Below are 19,352 nucleotides of genomic sequence, written 5' to 3' on the forward strand. Positions count from 1 at the left end.
AATTAATTCAACGAAAATATCTCCGAGTCGGGATTTATTCAACGAGGGCCGTCTATTGCTATCGATCTTGACCCCGTTCGCCGTTTCCCGTCTCTTTGGTATGCCGAGGATTTATCCGGACAGTTTAAGAGACATCATAACTCGGCATTCATCGCGATTAAACTACTTTTCAAATTATTGCATCGCGGATCCTTTTGTACTTTCGTCTGCCGATAATCAAACATCGCAAAGTTTTCTCTTCGATATCATTTCTTCTCTTTTTTTTTTTTTTTTTCGAATTCTGAATCTTTGGAAAGAAAAGTAAGATTGTAAGTTTAACGAACAACGAAAAATTAATCTGTATTACTGTTCTTCGTTCAATCTCATACGATACTTTAAGTATCAATAGGATATTGATTGAATTTACAAATGATAGATATTCGAATTTTTAGTCCGTTCAAATCCGGCAATTTTTTTCAAGCCAGATCAATTCAATCGCGACGCGGCACGTGACGTTTCGCGCTCTATAAAAATACCCGATAAAAGTAGAAAAAGGGAAAAGGATAGAAGGAAACATTTATCAATTGGAAATAATTCACCCGCGGTTTCTTATCTGCAGTTATTCAAAAAACGACGCTCCCCATCGATTCGTGAAACACGATCGATCCGGATCGGTTTTTAAACGAAATTACACTCGGCGTCACAACCGTTGTAAATATTAGAAAGCGGCCATTCTGCAACCGATCTCGTCCCACAGGGAACAATACGTCGACTCCTCTGCGTGCACGCGGAGATTCGATCGCCATTATCGCGACCGATATCGAGCCGATCCCTCCGCACGACCAGAGACGCATCCCTCGTGAATATTTCAATGAAACGATTTTTCCAGCGTGAAATCTCGCGATGTAACCACCACCTTCGTTATTAATTGGGAGATGTAAAAAAAAAAAAAAAAAAAGATTTTTTTAAAAAATAAATCATACAATCTACTTCGATAAATTCGTTCGTACAATATAGGACGATATACGATTATTCGTAATAGAAATACACGCGTTCGTGTATAGAAGAGGATTTTACGAATTTACGTGTCTCAAATGTTTATATACATTTTGTGCGAACGTATCGCACAAACGAGCAGTCGGTCGACGATAGTTCAAGTGATAAGACGCTCTCTCCGAGAAATCTCATATACGAGTCGTTTGATCCTTTCGATCGTTTAATCTGGAAACAATTTCGCGCGAGTAAAAAGAATTTTAAAAAATAAATTATACGATCTACTTCGATAAATTCGTTCGTGCAATATATTCGTTTACGCAATAGAAATATACGCGTTCGTGTATAGAAGAGGATTTTACGAAACTACGTGTCTCAAATGTTTATATACATTTTACGAACGTGTCGAGCAGTCGGTCGACGATAGTTCGCTTGATAAGACGCTCTCTCCGAGAACGAGAATTTCGAATCTCATATACGTCGTTTAATTCTTTCGATCGTCGTTTAATTTGAAAAAAATTTCGCGCGAACAAAGAAAAGAAAAGAAACGAAGAAACTTCTTCGCATTGTATCGATTCGCGTGATAACGACATACGATTATCGCGTATCCGCGTGAACGAAGGCGAGAGGAGGAGAGAATAAAAAGCGGAGGAGAGACGAAACGCAATTTCGTATAATTCGGCCGTGCGTTATCCGCGTGTAAATTCGTCCAAGTCGGAGGATCGAGCGGCTTTAACACCCCGTGCTCCATTTATACGCGGGGAAACGGTATTCTCGTGGATCGGTTTTGGCCGAATTACCATTGGCTAATCCCCCGCGGAAAATGTGGAATCATTAATACGCGTTGATGGCGCGGTGTCTATGCGGCGTATTTTCCTACTCCTCGTCAATATGTATCGTCGAATTAACGAAGGGATGAAGAGGAAAGGAGTGGGAGGGGGGCATGATAAATTCACGCGGGTTTTTCACCGCGATCTACGGTCTCGATCGATTACGGTAATGTTACGTCGCAGTTGTAAATTTTCTATGCTTCTACGCGTTGTTTCCTAGGTTAGGCTACCTATCCTTTTTTTTGGGAGGGGAAGGGGGGAGGAGGGAAGGAGGAGCAAAATTGGCGTCTTTGTCTCGATTCTTGATCGAAAAACGGGATCATTTGGGAGAAGAAAATAAGCGTAATAGTTGAGAGCGAATATAAATTGTACGGTGTTTGAGTTGGAACGAACAACTTTTGGATCGAGATTCGTTCAAGGATTTAAAATGGAAAATTGAAATGAATTCTATTCCTCGAATATCTCTACCTTATTTAAATATAATAAAACAAAAAGAAACAAATGATTCGATATTAGTTTAGTCGAGAATAAATAGTATAAATTTCGTGTAACGTATATTCCCCTAATCAAATCGAAATAAATGTTAATTCTCTGTAGGAATGTTAAAGAAGAAATTTTTCTTAGAAGAAGAGATTATTTTATTGAAAATCTGGTGTGTTATCTCTCTAGCCTTATTGCACGCCGATCAAGGGCGGGAAAAGGAATAAATTTAGACATAAAATCCAAAATTTGATATCGATTCATTTTCCAAACTGGATGGAAAATTAACAGCTGGAATGGAATCGTGTAATAACGCGAAATCATCGGGGAGGGGGAGACAGCACGTTTCACCATTCCACGGATATTTATCGAAATACTTACCGGTTATGTATCGCGTAGAGCAGAGTTTTAACAAAAGAGCTTAGAGTTGCAAAAATATCCTCGATGCGATAATTATTAGGGGAGAATCGGGAGCTGCGCACGCGCGGTCCACTCCACATCGGACGAGATCGGTGGTAAACAGTGTGCGGGGGGTAGGCAGGCATCGGGTAGAAATGATAATTGGCACGCACGCAACAAGCTTTGGGAAAGGATTTTAACGGGTACAGGAATTATTTATCATTACGGATTATGGTCGCTCTCGTGGGTTATTGAACGAAACGAAGAGGGAATGATGCGCGGTACGATGAATTATCCCATCGAGGCGGGGCATTAAACGCACGTGCAATCTTCGCGCAACGGTGTAATCTTGCATTCGGAATTCGGCTCGTCGAATGATAACCAGTTGAAATTAACGTCCGTGCGCGATCGGTGTTATTTTTTTTTTCCGATTAAAGAGGAATTTTTTTCTTCTTCTTATTTATTCCGTTTCATTGTTAGCGACGAGAATAAGCGAGGATACGATTCGTAGAAAGGTAGGAAGTAGAAAGAAAGAGGTTGGGAAGAAACGTGGTCTTGATTACATTCGCGTGAAATGGATATATCGTTTAGGTATAATTCTATGCGAATCGTTATGCATATAACTCACGAAACGATATTATTTCTCTTCGAATATATTGTTCCAACGAATAAATTTTCGAATTATTCTACTTTCTGCACGTCCAATGAATTATAACTCGAGGAATGAAACCGGTCGTTCGATCAATCGAGGACGAGCATCCCTCGTTATTATTATTCGCACCTTTTGAAACGGTACACCGATCGTCTCGCCTTTGATATCGAAAGACGTTCGAGTGGCGATCCTTCTCTTAACGATATGTCGAGGCTCCTTCCCCTTCCTTCCCCTCAAATCTGAATCGAGATCTTGCAATGGAATCTCGATTTCATACGCGAGCGAGAGGATGGAGCAAAAACAGGGTCGATGATCGATATTTCGAGAAGCTGTTTCTTTTGCATGTTACACGTGTCGTGATTTGATCGAGGTGAAAATTATCTTTGTGGAGAATTTTGCTTTGCCAAGTTGTTGAAAGCATTGCACACGTCTCGAGAGGGAAAAATTTTCTTTTAAGAAAAGAAAAAATGCGTTGAGAGCCGAGATTAGATTAAATTAATTGCACGAGAAGAGTTTGAATCGAAACTTCGAACGAACGGGATAGAATTGTGGAAAATTTGCGGGATTCTTTTACTTGGGGGAATAATCTTGGAACAAGGGGTTACGCGATTTTTACGGGGAGTTGAAGCGATTCTTTGGAAATCGAGATCTGAGAAAATACGCGGGAACGTAACGAATAGAATTATAGTAATTTTCATGAGATAAAGTTCGATTCGAATCCGCGTTGGCGAATTTTCACCGGTTCCCCTGCCGTGCATTTCGCGTGCCATTGACGTAAAACTCGGCCTGGATTTAAATTCCATGGACGACAGAACGTCGAACGCATCCGTGATGGGATTGAGTATTTAATTAGAACAATCGTGGAGTAAGATAATTGAATTCCGGGATTGTTCCACAGGAGGAGAATCATTCGTTGAACGAAAGTAAACGATCTTTTCTCTCGCCTATTTTCTCATATTTTATATATACGTTGTTTTAATTCCTCGAGCATTGAAGATTATCTTTTTAGATATAATATTCAAGAGTATATTCTCGTCACGTTCAAAGTTTATGTATACACATTGAATTATCAAAATCATTTTAAAACTTTATCGGGGTCTCTAATTATTATTCTTAATCTTTTTATATCGAGGTTCAAACGATATTCATAAGATAAGATTCGTAACATCGAAAAATCAAAATCACTCGAGACAATTCATCGTTCGTAACACACGTTGGAGAAACAAACTTCTTGCTATTCCCTATCCATTCTCTATTAAATTGCACTTAGATTTCACGATAATTAACAGCATCGAAATCAATTGAACAAAACCATCGAACGCGTATTATCGGGAGGATCGGGCCATCAAGATCAAGATCAGATTTCACGAGAAATGGAGATAATGGAGACCCGTTTCGAGCCCTTTTTCGTCCGATTCCGAACGCCGGTATCCTTCTCCCCGCCCATAATTCGGGGAGGAATACGTCCCGTTTTTCGGCCCCGATTTAATGCCGGATATTTGGAAATAAAAGGAGGACGCGAGATCGGCGGCTGGTACACGTACGTACCGGTGTACGTATCGGAAAACGATTCGGGGATCGAAGATGAAAACCGTCGGGCGCAATGTGCCGGGTGGAAGAGTCACGCGGAGAAAAATATCATCGAAGCTTTCGAAGCGATATTTCGCGCGGACGGGGATGCAAGAAAGCCGATTTCGCCCGCTTTGTTTGTCTCTCCCCTCCCGCTTTATTAAACCTCTCTCTCTCCTCTTCTCTCCTTTCCAGCGGGAAATACACCCGATATTAACGCCGCCGTTGTTTGAATCGAGCCACGTCGTGGATCGCGGATCTCTGATCGTTCGAGGGAATTAAAAATATTTCCTCAGACTTGTCTCTACTTTTGCGGGTGAAAGATTCGTCGAACGCGATGGGTTCCGTTGTTTTTTTCCTTTTTCCTTTTTTGTTTTCGTTTGACGATTATTGAGAATAAAGGGGAGACGGAAATGTATAAATTATATAAATTGCTGAAATTACGATCGTTTATAATCGTAAAATATGCGCGAGATAGATATTGAGATAGTTTTTAATGAAATCGCGATTTTGTTTGCGATCGAATTTGAACTTGATTTGATTCATGGACAAATTTTTAGATTAATAGAATCGGCAATCGGTAATATGGGTGAAGTATAGAAGCACGATTATTTGTGAATACGAATAGTTGTCGTAAGCTCGACGGTTAACACGGGTAGAGAAAATTTTTCCGGCCCTAGGACCGGGCCAATGTTGAAGCGCGTTCAACTTCCATTTGTACAACAATGGGAGGCGAAGTTGGTCGATTTGGCTTTCAATCAGAGAGCGGCGGGACTTTGAAAGTTAACAACAACGTCCTCTCTCGCGAGTTTAAACACATAGTGGAGATAGATTTTGCAAGGGAGAGGAGAGAGAAAAAAAATCGCAAATATTTTCACCGGCGCAGTCTGATTTTCGGGAAGGGGGGATGCTTTCCATCCGGAGGAAAATTTCCGTGAATCGAGGGAAGAAAAACACGGGAAATAAACGGCAACCAGGTCAATCCGTGTTTCGAATACGGTTTAAAAAAATAGCAAATACACGCGGTGCAAAATTGGATTTCTTCTCGTTTTCCATCTTGAATTTTCCTTCCTCGAAGATCGAATGATTAATTAGGATTAATTTTGATTCGATCGTTTTCAAATGATGTTGAATCTTCGTTTTAATCTTGAGACGATCATCACGTTACATCAGATCTGCTTTGATCTATCACGTTTTACGTGACACGATGGAAAGTGGCGATGATATCCGTACACAAAATGAGCGTACGAGATGTCGAGTGATTTTTCGTTTCAATAAAAACGAAAAAATACTCCTCGTCTTATTTGTACAAATATCGACTCGATACCCGTATTTTTACACGGGTCGAACGTACAACAACTTTAGATCATTGAGGTCAGAATATCGAATATCGAGTCGGGACTTGATAAAATATACGGTTTAAAAACACGTACTTTCCTTACACTTTCCAAATCTCTTGCATAGGAAAATTCTGCCTATCGCTCGAAGAAAGAAATTCCGTGTACAAACGATATCTCCATACCATTACTCCGGGAATCGTGGCGAGATAAAAATTCCTCCTCTCTCACCCTATACGTGACTACTTGGTCGAATAGAACGCATCATCTTGTGAAAATCGAATATCTCTCCCTTCGGTCGGGATGATCCACCCCGTTAAGTCTTGGAGATGGAACACCGCCGCGACTATTCCCGTCCACGTCCCGCGCGAGATAAAAATTCTGCGACAATGCTTTCGCCGATCGTGACGAAGAGGTGAGAGAAGAACAGAGTAACGGGATTCGATACAAATACGCGAGAGAGTGGATGAAGAAAAGTGGGGCGAAACAAATAAGTCTGACTAATACTCGATTATTTTCTTTCTTTTCCTTTCTCTCGCTTCATCATCAGCGTGGAGAAAGAATGTGTTTTTGGGTGGGAAAGTGGGCGGAAAATTTAAGGAATTTTTTTCCAAGGATTGAATATAATTGTTGAATTACGAGCAATTTTTTTTTTTTTTTTTTAAAGATAAACTTGCACATCCTCTACAAGAATGTGAGATTTTCTGCCGCGAATAGATTTTTCGGAATAATGGAATTATTTTCTGATTTCTTCGGTAAAAATGGCAGTGATAATTAACTTGATTTGATACTTTTTTTTGGAGAGTCTGGAAATACTGTTTGCAAATGGAATTGATCGAAATAGTCCAGTACGAAAAATTGAGAAAAATCGAGAGGAAAAAGAATTCGGGCTAACATTATTAGAGTTAATATTAGAACCTACGGAACCAATCGAAGTAACTCGATCTCGAATGTTTTATTTCTGCAATCACTAAAACTGTGCAGCCGTTTTAAGAAAAAATCGACGTCAATACCTTAACCTAAGTGAAGATGCAATTTATCCATCGCTTTTATTTTTCTAACATTAATTCTAATTCACTTTAATTCTAATTGTCCATGAATAATATATGAAAATTCACAATTCCATAGATATAGAATCCGCTTTATCAAAATTAAATCGCTTCCAATATCGAAAAAATATGCATGCCCACGTGTTCCTTTTACCCTCCCCTTAAATTTTCCTCCCGCTTAATCCGGATACTCTGTATATCAAGGCTTGTAAATGCCTTTATCTCGAAGTATCTCGCTTTGGTGGATAGCTGGCATCCTGTATAAGGAGTCGTGACTTCGTTTTAAATTCTCCCGATCCGAAGTAACGTCGTTTAGAAGAGAAATCGCCCTTTGCACCGACAATAAGGAAACGATCGGCAGCAGAGGAGAAGAAGAAGAAGAAGAAGAAGAAGAGGAGGAAGAGGAAGAGAGCGTTTGAGGGTTTGTAGAGCCGGCCGCGTTTCCTCGGATGCGCGCACACCGTCGTCCATCTCGATCGATTTCATCGAACGCTTTTTCTCGGCTGATTTACGACCTCGTCGTCAAACTTTACGCGGCTGTAACGTGGATCTCGATTATATATTGCGACCACTAAGCAGCTTTTCTTTTTTTCATCGAATCAATTTTAAAATTCATGATCCTTCCGTGAAATGAATCATCTTTGGATTTTGTCCATGCATTTTCAGAGAATTCTTGAAGTAATATTTTAACAAACTGGAATTTTTGTAAGATTGGGATCCGTATAATTGAGATCCATCGATATTGTTTTCGTTACTTTTACAGTTTCGTAATCGAATAATCGGTTTGGAAGAAATTCAAGATTACGTAGAAAAATACGTCAAAGTTTCACGTTACACGAATAGCCCGTTTTAAGATAGTTGTACCAGCAGTGTCCTACGAGCGATATTCAATATCTTGGCAAGTCTTAATCCAAACTTTCCAACGGATTAAAACTTGACGCGTTGATCGATGCAAAATTGTATCGCAACTAAAACACAACTACCATCGTTCACGAGCGACAGCGAAATTTCATCAAGGTGAATCAAATCTTGGCGATCGATGCGAAACAAACGATATCCCCGACCGTTGTGTTTTCGTTGCATCCGCCCAACCTATTTCCCGAATAACCTGCGAGTTATATCGTGCAAAAAAACGGCGATGAACGATGAAAAGCGTTAAACACCGTTCGCTCTCTTGGATCCTCCCCCACGATTTTTGCATGTATTTGTTGCCGCGCTTTTTTGCCGCCAAAAAAAACCACGAAGATTCGAGTTTGCACACCGAGTTACATCTTCCGCGTGTTTTACTTTGGCGAAGATTGTTTACCGTTGGCGCAACTTTCTGTTCTCCGTCGAGTTGGCCGAACCGACGAAATTATTTCGCGTATTCGGGGCAATCGAGGAAATGCATCGAGCCAACCAAGCGCCAACCACTCGAGGCGAGAGCGGTACGTTTACGGTTTTATCGATCGTTGAAATTGTTCCGGGGGATATTATTATCGAATTTATTATTGGTATTTATTAAAATCGAGCGGATGAAAATAATCGTTCTGAATGGAAAAACTGGGCCAATACGAATCTACGTAGCGCACGTTTGCTGATTCTCTTTAAAGATTTCTTTAAGAAGTTTGAAATTTAAATTCGTTACTTATGTATATACAATTTAATATATTAATCATAATAATCGAGACGATTCGCAACATTTCGACCCGACACATCGCGAGATTATTTTCACGATAAATCGTAATTAACGATACTCTCATCGATCCAAAATAAAATTCATTCATCAACCCAAATTTTCCCTCGCGTCGAGGAAATCTCGTATCTCGACATTTCTTGCTGAAATCTGAATACAGACAAAATTCACGCGTTAATTTCGAATTCCTGTCGGAATGCCAGAAGATTCGCACCAGCCAATCAAGGGTGGACGAAGAAATCGGGGTCACGTTATAACGAGGAATCTTATCGGGCCACGTGAGAGAATCCGTGAATCGAAGCGGGCAACCAGAAGATACTGGTGGACACACAGTTGCGCGAGTTGAATATGAGATTGAAGAGGAACGGAGAAAGAGAAGAAGAGAGAGAGAGAGAGGTGCACAGCTCGAAAGGAGAGCTTAAACGCGGAATAGCGTGGAAATAGGCGGTGCTCGTCCGATGCTTCGAGCCCGTTCCGCCGATTTAATAACGTAAATTGTGCGCGACTCGCTTTAGCAGTTCCGTCACGAATTTTTCCAAAGCACACTATCGAGTGTTCGAACTCCTGCCGCGAATACAGAGATCTCTCCCTGCACGGTTGAAGCCACACTTCCATCCATTCATCCATCCCCTTTATTCCTCCTCTTTCCTTTCCTTCTTCTCTATCTTCCCCCTCCCTCGAGTCTCGAGGGTGTCTCTCGTTTCTTTCTCGTTTCTCATAAGTCGATCCATGTCATAGCATCCCTTCGTTCCTCGCCTAGGTAACTCGAGGTGACAGGCTCGCTGCGAAAGCTAAACGACGAATCGCACACTCTCCCCCTCTCCCCTACGTGACTCGCATTTCGACTCGTCCGTCGGCTAATGTGCCACCCGACATGCTTCGACTCGCCATCCTCCGCTACACGAGTTCCTTCCTCGGGTTTTTATTTGGCGTTTTCTTCTTCTTCTTCTTCTTCTTCTTCTTCTTATTACAACGTTTCCTTGTTCTCGACGTGGAGTCGTTTGTGAAAAAGGAAGGTGAAAGAGAATCGGATATGAACGGAGACGGTTATACGATATATTGAATCCCGGCGCAGAGAATTTCCTGATGGGGTTTCGGCTGCTTCCGTTCCGTGACTCGTGGAACAATAGACCCTGGGCCGGGAAATGGAGCTTTTTCTCTTGTGAAAAAGGAAGAAGAAAAAAAAAAAAAAGAGAAATTTTAAATTGGTTTACAAGGCTCCTTTTTTGTTTTCGCTGTTTTGTTTTTTTCACATCGGGGTTTGTTTGCCCCTATTTCCTGCCCGGAGAATTGGATTCTATCGACGTTGCTGCGTTGCAGCATGGTCGTTCGGCAAGTAGTACCAGGAATAACTAACGCGGCTCTATCATTTGTTTCGCAACATACATGGGATGAGGCCGTTTAAATTGTCTACGGTTGTCTCGTGATCATCCAGTTTTTCCAATAAAATTCTTCGACATCTTCTAATATTTTACGTATACAACTTATGCACGTAAAATCTTCTCTTTCTTTCTGCTTGTCGATCCAAACGAGTTTTAACACAGGCTCAAAGGCGAATACGCCTTATCGAAATGGAAATCGTCGAAAAAAGGGAAAAATTCTTAAGATAGAAACACGCGATGTAATTATTCCCTATATCCTGCCTCGACTCGAGAGACGAGAATAACAAACGATCGCCCTTTGAACTTTCCTCTCCGTTTTTAACGATCGGGAGAGCCGCACGCAAATCGAGGCGTTTCAGTATCTTTCCAACACTTTGGCAAACTCGCGGAGAGGAGGGAAGTAAAAGAGGAAGGGAAAAAGCTTGGCGGCAAAGGGAATACGCGAGGAGGAAACTGAAGATGGCGAGAGAAAAGCGTAACAAGGCGTCGGGAAATGGAAAGAAAATCGTGAGCCTCGGTGAGAGGCGTGACGACGAGCGTGGTCGAACAATTTTCCTTACCTAACTCTCTCTCCCTCTCTCTCTCCCTCCCTCTGTATTTGCATGCGAGTAATGAACACCGGCAGGGTTGAAGACGAGACGCGGCACCCTGGAGGCGCGGCCGGAAAAAAGAAAAAGGATGTCTAGCTGATATCAGCGCCCACCAGACGCGATAACCTCTCGCGTATGAAGCGTAGTTAACCGGCCACTCGTGCAACCACCCTTCTCTCTCTCTCTCTCTCCTTTCTTACGTCATCGCGTCTCGACGATCTCTCTCTCTCTCTCTCTCTCTCTTCTCGTCCCGTTCCTTCGTTTTATTTACCATCCAGAGCCTCTCTCGCTCTGTTTGTCTCCCCACCAAGTTGCGCTCTCCACGCGAAAGTTGCTCCGCCACCTAGTTTTCCTATCCAAAGTGCACAGCTCTCGAAGAGTTTGCCGAATAAAAGGAGGGAGGGATGGAAGGGCACCCGAAACGTCGTCCGTGAAACTTCCCAAGTCAAATTGAATGGGAAAGGACGATCGCAGCCCGATGATCGGTCGAATTCCTGGACGAGTATCCTTTATCGGTGGAAGTTGTTGTTGTCGAAGGGGGAAGGGAATTCGATCCCGTGTCGGTTGGAGAAGGTGACCAATGATGTTCCTTCTACGCTTCTTGTTTCGTTGTTGTGTTGTATTAAGAAGAGAGTCTCTTGAAGAGAATGTCTGTTTTTATTATTACGAGTTTTGGGTTGGATGGATTTCAAATGCGTCTATTTTTCTTTTTTTTTTTTTTTTTTTTTTTGTTAGAATAGAATAGAAAATTATACGCGACAGAGGAGTGTGCTTTTTAATTTTCAATTACGATGTAAGTAGTAACGTTCACGCACGAAAGATTAATGAAAAGGTTTGACGATAATTCCGTTTACGCCGATGGGATAAATTTTTCGAATCTACAAAGGGATCGTTTCATAAAAGGAGAAACACGGAGAGATGGAAGAGGGTCACGCGAGTTTTTCCCATAAAGCCGGCTTTATGGGGTGAGTTGCGTCGAGTTGAACGGACGGTAGGACCAAGTTTCCAGACTGTCGTCATAAAGCGCCATTTTCACTGCTCAGAAGTGCCTAATAGAATTGCAACGTACCGCGGAGGAAAGTTACGATTAAAGGATAAACCGACTTTTTCCTGCTCGTTCTCGCGAGAGCTGAACGAAAGAAAGAAAGAAAGAAAGAAAGAAAGAAAGAAAGAAAGAAAGAAAGAAAGGACGGTCGTGCGATCAATCTTCGATGAACGGGCCAAAGTTCTTTATTCGATTATTTTTAAGCGTCGTTTTCCGGTACCGTGACGTTTATTGTTCACTTTCCTCGATTTCGCAGTTGCATTCCGGTTTATCTCTATAAAATTACGACATCTGGCGGGGATAAAGGAAATCGTTATGTTGAAAAATGGCTCCTGTTTCCTTGGTGCTATGTATCCGTATTATTAATTGTATTTTTAATCATTCAGAATTAATTTTAATACCAATTTAACACTTTTAACGGTATTAATTCCTCTCAATTTTTTATCTTACTTTGCAATTTTGTGCAACAATCAGATTAAACTTAAAGGATTATAATCGATTTCATATAAGCAAAAATTCTGATTACGAAAGAATTTATAACTTCATCCAATTATAATTAATATACCCACGAAATTTTCACAAAACGACAGAAAGTGACACGATCCCACGCTATTTCATAATTGACGCGATGCAACCACAAATGCATAATCAAACTACAGCTACTCGTTTCATCTCTAGGAAAATCCTCGAGGAAAGAATTGCTTATTACGCAATAATTGGATTTCCACCCGTGTCGATAATGGCTACCGGTGTTGTCCGTCATTAAATCAAGAGTGGTCGAGAGACGTACAGGTTAGAACGGCCGCTCGAATTGAACGATGTAGTTATTGGCTCGAGCACGAAACTTGAGCTTTCAGCTTCACCCTACCTCTTAAAGAGATTATTTCGAGATCCTCGGTTTGGCTAACCGTGCTCCGTTCCTTCAAGAGCCTCCCCCCATTCTCTCTTCCCACGTTGCCTCCTCACGCTTCCTTGACTTCCACGAGGCGCTCGCTCTTGTCTTCTCTCTCTCTCTCTCTCTCTCTCTCTCTCCTTCCCCACCCTTCCGGTGAACGATGAATATGCTCGCCAAGGATCGAGAAGCTGCGGGTTACCCTCTCCTTGCTGTGAATCGAACCGTGCCAACCGGGCAAAGTAAAGGTGGAGAGAGAGAGAGAGAGGGGTAGACAAAGTTCATCAAAGAGTGCCATTTATTATTTAGTTTCCTGCCGGGGGAAATTCGAGTAATGGAGTTTCGAGTGGCTGCGATTTTTCTTAAAGTGTCGCGTGACACCGGGGCCATCACCCCGGGAAATTTCTTTCGAAAAGAAAAATTACAAAGGCTTAAAAGGATACAACGGGCTCTTCACGGGTCCTTTGTACCGCGTTAAATTTCATTTGGAAAAATGTCCGGCTCTGATATTAAGTTTCTGTTCACGGGCCTCTTCTCGTTTAGCTAGTTGTGACAAAACGGAATTGCCGAACCGAGATGGAAAGTCTTATTCATCTTGCGTTTCACTCCTTTCGCCGTAAGTAAGTAGTTTAGACGAGTTTCAAGTAGACAAATTAAGCGCGATTATAGGGGATGCATTTTTCTTTCATTTTGGACCTTAATTCGGTCCAAAGGATAATTTCGTTCAAATCGTTCGTTCAAATCGATTGTCTTTAAAATACGACACAAAGTTACATTAGTTCAGGATAAATTCAAACGGATTCATTTAAATTAAACTTTCTGATCATATTCCAAACAGATCGAAAGGATAATTTTGTCGCTCGAATATTTTTAAGATACTAAAAGATATTTCTGAAATTATACACGAGGAGATCGCTTCGAGATAAACGTTGGATTCATTTAAATAACTTATCGAATTATCGCGGATTCAATTAATACCGATTCAAAAAGCTCTCAAACAAGCAGACCGAAATTACGGAAAGATAATTTCTATTTTGTTCGCTTCTGGCCTCCCCAGTTCTCGGCGTGAAACGGCAGGCGTTAAAGTCCACGATAAAAAAAATGGTAAACGCGAGTCGTAAACTGAGGCGCGCCCCCAAAGGGTGGATCATAATTGCTCACTCTGTCGAGGCGACCCGTTAAAATATTTCCTCCGGCTGGCGGCGTTTATTGTTCTCTCCCTGTTGCCATTTCGCCGTGATAGGCGCGCCACCCAAGAGGGAATCCGCGGGCAAACGTGCTTTTCACGGATACGACGCCCGCTCCAATCAAAGCCGAGCACCCTCCGCCACCAACCGCGCGCCAAATATCGCGAGATTATGCAATTTGCTCGAAACACATTGGCCATTGTCGTCCACGCGTTCTTCTCGAATTCTCGGCTGATTTATCGTCCCCCTATCCGTGTCCCCTTTCCTTTCCCTTTTCCTTTCTAACCTCGAACGAATATACGAGCTCGGGAAACGCGAAACCTTGTAGGGCGTAGGTTGAACGAAAAGAAGGGGAATGCGGAAATTGGATGCCTGGAAGATTTGTTTTTCGAGGGAGGATCGAGTGGAGGGGCTTAGGTGTTCTCGAATAAGGATAAGAATTTTGCAAGAAAATTTGTGCAATTTACTGTGTGCTCGAGGGATAATTTGTGATAAAGTGTAAACGATGGAATAAATGGTTAATTTATTCGTACGAAGCTATTTTTCGCAAAATCACCACGCAATGGTATCAGATGATTAGACTTCGAAATAGTAAGCAAGGTAGCGAAATAATTGATAGCTAATAACGAAATGGAGGATCGATATTCATGATGCGCACCGTGCTTCGACTCTCTGTGTACCTTGTCAACACGCTTTTACGCAGCCCATTGGATGGCTACATTTACGATTTTATAACCAGCAAAAGACACGATTGTGAAACGTCTTCCGTCAAAAGAATTCTCTCGTTTGAACCAAATTCATAAACACTCAAAAACTCGAAAATCAATAGTTCATGATCATTTATTCCATCTTGCGAGGAACAAAGGGTGATGGAAGAGAAGTTAGGTCCATTGTTCCATCCAAGCACTTCTCTTTCTTCTATCATCCTTTTTCTTTCTTTCTTCTCCCTTTTTTCACAAGTCACGGCCGCAGAGTGGCTATAGAAACCGTTTGGAAACCGACGAAATTCCTCGAGTCTCGGCAACAAGCGACGAGTTTTCGAGTTTCACTCTCCCCCTCCTCTCCCCTCCCCCCGACAATATACACGATACACTGTGAATAATATCGGGCCGGATGGTGGACATTGAAACGTGTTTTCTGGCCCGGCTTTTAAACGGGGCGGAAGTGGAAGCCCGTTCAGATCGCGGCTATGAAAGCACGATCATTGCAAAATGTCGGAGAATGCCGTGAGCGCGGTTATTGTGCGCTCTCCACGATTGTGCAAGGATGGTGTTGGTGGGCGCATCTTATAGGTTGTGTTACACACGGATACGTGTAGTCGGGGTTTACACACTCGGTCGGTTTGCGCACGTGCGCATACAATGCAGGTCAGTAGATTTTGATGACGGGATTGGAATACGCTTCGATTTGTTGTGAAAAGGATATTCCCACCAGGTATAGAGGGTGTAGAGGATGCTCGTTAATTAATTACGCGACATACATGTATTATATTTTGGGAAAAATTGTTTGTCAGTGAAAAAGGAAACCGTGATATTATTATTCGTTTTGCGATCACAAGTTATTCGATTGAATTCAAGATATAGAATATCTTGTCGGTATTTTCGTAATAATTCAATTTTTTGGGCAAATAATATACGTCGAGAGAAAGTTGAATTTATCGGAGAAGAAAAGTTGAGTTAAGTAGAAGCGTTTCTCTTCAGGTTTCCGGAAGAAGAGGGGAGAAAAGAAAATTGGTAAAATATCGTTGTTGTAATGGGTGATTTTTCCGTTGACTGGGTTTCAAAGAGATTATTTATTAGGCTGTCAGACGTGTAGAATGGCGAAACATTGTTAACCGGCTGACCAAGCAAACACAGTGGAGGGAGGGAGGTAAGTGAATTTCGGCGTGATCCTAGATAAAATTCAAACCTCGTTCCCTCCCATGTTGAAACTGTCGAGTATCGAAATTTGTGCTACATCGAATGTCAACCGAGCTTGGCAAATTGCAAGCCAACGTTTGCCATTCGAGAGTGGTATCAACTCGGGTATCAGAAAACGCTGTTCCACTTGCTTTTTGCAACGAGCCATCATCAAAATTCGTCCCATTTTTTTTAGCGAGAGTCGATGGTGATGAAAAGCTAGATCGGAATCCCGACGCGTTCCCCCTTATTTTCTACAGTTTTGAATTACATATAGAAATTCGAGTCGACTTCGATTTGCTCGCTTTGTATGTATTTTACACGCGTCTCGAGTCTTCGACGGCCCTCTTTCATAAAGGAACGACTTGGAATGTGGCCGTGAATGCTTTTATTGCCTGGTGATCTTCAGTCGCGTGGTTCAATGGAAGACAAAATTTTGAATTCGACAATTTCAATTTTTCAATCTTTTAAAAGAAAAAAAGTTCTCCTACTCGACTTACTATTCTGCTTCTAAGAAAATCGATTAAATCAACAAATAAAAGTTTCACTGGTTAATTTTAAGAGTCAATACTTTGTAATTGAGTACAATTGTCTTGTTATAGCAAAAAATTACATTTTATTGCATTTTAATACGTAAGCAAAATGTTAACAGCTATCCAAGAGTTTCAAAAATCTTTTTTTTTTTTTCATAATTATCACTTTTTTGTTTGCAGTCGCAATTTACAATAGTTAAAATTAGATTTGTTGAAAAAAATTTTCAATTTGCTCGATTTCAATTTAAATCGTTCGATTTGAATGAAAATTTTCTCTAATAGTTTGTTATTGCAAATGCAATTTAGCAAGCATAATACTATTTACTCTTATGGCTATCAATTAACGTTGAATATCTCTAAAATTATTACAAAAATCCGAGAAGCATAAACATCAAAGAGGGATTCAACCGATATGTTTAAACCAGCATGTGGTATAAATTCAACTAAGGTTACACTAACCGTAACGCGACCTGCGATTTAATAATCCAACCATCATCCGATAATCGGAATTATTCCTATCTCATCCAAAACACAAATTTGGTTCTGCAACATTAATTTGGAACGGAGATAGCGTATAGAAATCGTATTACTTGCCCACCACAATGGAGGATGAATTTACAACTCATTTTAAACAACAATAGTATAACAACGCGTAACAATATTTCGAAAAATTCTAAATTTGATATTTAATTCAAAGCAACATGATCCTAATATAACCAATTTATCCAAGTTTAAATCTACCATTGCAATTTCCAACACCAACGAGATATTACGACTTTTCGAAAGATCTTAAATTCTATAATCGATTCAATAATCTTAAATTTACTATTTTTCTGTGAAAATCATGGAAAACAACGATTATTCTTTATTTCATTCTAAATTTATCATTTTCTTGCAACCGATCGTTTAAGAATTGAATTTATAATTTTTCTGTAAAGACCACGAAGGAAAACAGATTAATTGTACTATCTAACCCTAAATTTATCATTTTTTTTATGAGAGGTCACAGAAACAGACAGATAACAATTCTATCTAACCTTGAATTTATCACTTTCCCATAAAGGCTACAGAAAACGATACCTATTCACCCCTGAATTTACCATTTTTTCGTAAAGATAACTTCTCTATCTAACCGTGAATTTATCATTTTCCCACAAAGACTAGACGACTAACCATTGTATCCTGTTCTGAATTTACCATTTTCTCGTAAAAGCCACAAGAAAAGATACTCTATCCAACCCTGAATTTATCATTTTGCCATAAAAGTAAAGATTTTTTCGTAAAGATAGCTTCTCTATCTAACCATGAATTTATCATTTTCCCACAAAGACTAGACGACCCATTGTATCCTGTTCTGAATTTACCATTTTCTCGTAAAAGCCACAAGAAAAGATACTCTATCCAACCCTGAATTTATCATTTTGCCATAAAGACTAGGGAAAACCATAACCTATCCAACCTTGAATTCACCATTTTGCCCGCTCGGAAAGGTCACGGAAGCGGAACGAACGATTATCCGTGATCGCGCGAGTGTATCGTCTAATCGCGTATCGGCCACGTGGCTCGCGGAAACCTGGCCGGCGTCGGGCACCGCTTTGGTGAAACGGAAATTAACAGGTCGCGCGCGTTTCGCCCCCGTTGCATCGAGTTGCCGCGATTCGTTCTCTCGCGTCCGTTTTACTCGATACGCGATATCCCAGGTATGATAAATACCTTGGGCTGATTTTCATACGAGGCCCGCTCCCCCATCGGTGGGAAAATTTACGGAGCGGAGATCGGACGGATTTCGGGATTTATGGAGATTGTATTTAGTTATTGAATTCGTTTCCCCGGCTCGCGAGAGGGGCGGCTCTTTATTCGACACCGTACTTTTCGTCGAATCCGGTTTTGTCGAAGCGACACGCTGTTTCGATAATATTATTCTCCTCTCCTCCCTATTTTCGATTTTAACGGATCGAGCGAATTTTACAATTTTTCGCGAATTATACAAATTCGATAAGAAGCTTTTAAAAACCGATTCCATCCAGTTGTTTCGTCGTTAAATAACGACGAAACATCCCTCTACCAAATCGAATCGCGCTTTTATTTTGACCGGTACATTTATTAAAACGGAAAATCCGTAGTTTTTTTTTTTTTTTTTTTTTTTTTTTCACTTTTTCACTGCCTGATCTGATCGCAGAGCAAGCAGGTTCTGTGAATTCCGCTAATTGCAGGGCTGATTGGCGGAAATCCAGCCGCGTGTCCAGCCGTGCGGGGCTGAATGAATGCTGGTCATTAACGCGTTTAAAAGTCCTCGAAACGTTTCGAGTCCCATCGATATTCGTCTTCCGCCGCGGGTGTCGGGATTCCCAAAATGTGCGATCGTTACACGCGCACACCAGCCAATACGAATATTCTTCGCTTCATAACCCGTTTTTCACTTTTCTCTCTTCTTTTCATTGGCCGGGATCTTAATTAAAATTTCACTTTGTCGGTAGTTGGGCTCCACGTCGAAGGGTTGCTCATTAATTCGATCGCTTTTTCTTTAGAAACTGGCCGCCGCTTCCACCTTCAAAACACCGTTTCCCCCGTGAATATTAACGCCGACCTCTCTCTTTCTCTCTCTCTCTCTCTCTCTCTCTCTCTCTCTCTCTCTCTCTCTCTCTCTCAACTTTCTATTCGGGCCATTTCAATGCGAACCACCCGTCCACGACGGTGTCGTTTGTATAGCGATTTAATTAAGTAAAGCTTTAAGGCGGATATCTGCTTTTCCGACTAATGAGAAATATAAATTAAGTCGCTTTAATAACAGACCCTTGCGCTTGTTCGAGTAACGAGCGCGTAAAGTTTCGTTCCGCGCATGATTCCACTCCCCTCCTGTTG

The 19,352-nt window shown here is 41.2% G+C and overlaps 1 protein-coding gene across 3 annotated transcripts in view; it reads left to right on the plus strand.

Annotated features, from left to right (window-relative positions):
• Window positions 1–19,352, plus strand: part of Ddr (discoidin domain-containing receptor 2) — a 224,093-nt gene that overhangs the window by 77,032 nt on the left and 127,709 nt on the right. The window lies entirely within an intron of this gene.

This window comes from Apis florea, unplaced genomic scaffold (genome assembly GCF_048593485.1).
Source record: "Apis florea isolate Af1SG1 unplaced genomic scaffold, ASM4859348v1 contig_3170_pilon, whole genome shotgun sequence".
Classification (NCBI taxonomy): domain Eukaryota; kingdom Metazoa; phylum Arthropoda; class Insecta; order Hymenoptera; family Apidae; genus Apis; species Apis florea.